Consider the following 2305-nt stretch of genomic DNA (forward strand, 5'->3'; position numbering starts at 1 on the left):
CTCTCTCTCTCTCTCTCTCTCTCTCTCTCTGTGCTACTCTGTCTCTCTCTCTCTCTCTCTGTGCTACACTACCCAAAAGACTGCAATACCAAAAAAATCTACAAATAGGGAGTCATGGAGAAAAAAAAATGTGTACAATTGAAGCGAGTAATCCTTTCTGGTTAAGAATGGAGTTCTCGTCACACACGGAAGGAGAGAATAGATTGCCTTTGTCCTTTTTAGGCTGCTGAATTATTCAGGAGACTGGAGTACAAAAGCATCTGTATGAAAAGTAGGCAGTCATAAGTAAAGTGTCTAGAATTAAAGGGGTAAAAAATAAATAGGATGTTAATTTTGTTTCTCTTTAGGCTACAGAGATATTAAAGGGACTGCAAGTCTAAAAAAAATATATTGCAAAAATTGTGCAGCATTGTAGGGACTTTTCCTGCCTTGAAACAGTGGAAGAGAGAGAATAAGAGGCTAATTTTGTCCCCTTTAGGCTACATTATAAAAGGGACTGCAGTACAAACGCAAGCCTAAAAAATATGTTATAAAATTTGTGCAGCATTTTACGGACTTTTCCTGCCTTGAAATAAAGGAAGAGAGAATAAGAGGCTAATTTTGTCCCCTTTAGGCTCCATGATACAAGGGATGCAGTACAAACGCAAGTCTAAACAATACAGAGTCAAAACCATCCAGCACTCAGTGGCCCCATCGCGCTGGTCAGTAGAGGACCCGAGGCCATCAGACGCAGCGGAACCTTTCTGGTTCGTAAGGTGATAGCCCGGGGGACGTAAATAGGTGAGTATCCGGTGTGTGTCAGAATAATCCAATACTTACTTAAAGATCAGGGAAATTGAGCACACCAGACACGTTCCACATTACACAAGCTCTCGTCCTTCACCTCCATTCATTTCAGCCAGACGACGCGAGGAGGAAAGTGTGGGAGACTGGAACGAAGCACTGGAGAGTTATGAAGGATGAGTGTGAAGATTCTTTGTCTTTTTGTTTATCTATTTATTTATTCATTCATTTATCTGTTTATTTATTTATTTATTTTATTTATTTACTTATTTTTGTGGTGTGCGTTTGTGCAAGGTGTAGGGTCTGCTTGTTTTCTTTCTGAGATTTACACTATAATCTTTGAAGCAATACTCACATAAATGGGCACTGAATATTTAGTAAAGCTTCCCAAAGGTTTACACTGTCATCGTTCAAGCAATGCTCACCAGAGTGGGGACAACATTTAGTAAAGCTTCCCAAGTGTAGGTAGTTTGATGTTTACTTAGTAAAACCACAGCGGGTTGCTGAAATAAAATGGTTCTCTCATAAGGGCGCAATGATGATTAATTTTTGTCTCCTTTATTTTCTTTTTTTTTTTTTTAATGGTAATGCATGACGAGGGTTGCAGCATCACCATTATGGACACACTCTTCAAGACCCCCATTATTGTCCTCTCTGTGTGAAATGCGTATGGAAAGTACTTATAGAACACCAAATCCGAACTGTGGTCTCGGAATTTCGTGTTACTGGCCAGTGTTCAGTTATATGATGCTGCAAAGGGTCTTCGGGTCCTCCAGGCTCAGTTCCCTAACCTTGCAGAAATTGAGTCCATTGCAATATGAAAAGGATATAAAAAAAGGTCCCAGATTATGAAAAAATGCAGTTGTAGTGTAGAATGTTACTAATATTGTACCGAAATGCATTATTCATACATATTTTGAAATTTTTAAAGCATTCTGTACATCTTACCGTGTTGTTTTATATTTGACAGTGCCACCGAAGTCCCGAGCGGCTTCGAGACAAGGAAGAGAAGCTACGCGGTTCACTTCACCCAGCCAGTCAGTGGTCAGTAGCGTCAGCTTCGTTGTGGTGTACGCGTGAGTCTTGTGTTTTCTTGAACGCTTATTTGGGCTTTAGGTGAACCAAAACTCTCCCAAAGCCTGTCCACAGTGGTCAGCAGGTATGTTAACTTGGTAATGAGTGTATTTGGACATATACTGCTAGTGAAACTGGTGTGTTATGCCTCGCTAGGCTAGTAGGAAGCAAGCAGTTGCCAGACCATTAATAACTAGCATTCTTAATTTTGCATAGTTATCAGTTTTTGTATTTCATATGACTATCTAGGATGTAAGTGTTTCCAGTGCCATGAATCTAAAAGAATGGTGCTTGAAATGGGAGGTTGTAAGGCTGAGGGACACGAAAATAGGCTTGAGTGTTGGCGAGAGTGGGCGGTGCGTCTACTGTCTAGGCGTCTCTGCTCCCTCACCACGCACTCCGCCGCTGTCACAACATTCCCCGGTATATTACACTTGTTTCTTAAATG

At 40.8% G+C, this 2305-nt stretch overlaps 1 long non-coding RNA gene across 3 annotated transcripts in view; it reads left to right on the forward strand.

Moving 5' to 3' along the window:
• Positions 1 to 1861, forward strand: part of LOC135096734 (uncharacterized) — a 35676-nt gene extending 33815 nt beyond the window's left edge. For all 3 annotated transcript variants that reach the window (XR_010264976.1, XR_010264977.1, XR_010264975.1), the window contains exon 4: positions 1754 to 1861. This is a non-coding gene — a long non-coding RNA (uncharacterized LOC135096734). The remainder of the gene's footprint in view (positions 1 to 1753) is intronic.
• The last annotated feature ends 444 nt before the right edge of the window (positions 1862 to 2305 follow it).

This window comes from Scylla paramamosain, unplaced genomic scaffold (assembly GCF_035594125.1).
Source record: "Scylla paramamosain isolate STU-SP2022 unplaced genomic scaffold, ASM3559412v1 Contig6, whole genome shotgun sequence".
NCBI classification, from domain to species: Eukaryota; Metazoa; Arthropoda; class Malacostraca; order Decapoda; family Portunidae; genus Scylla; species Scylla paramamosain.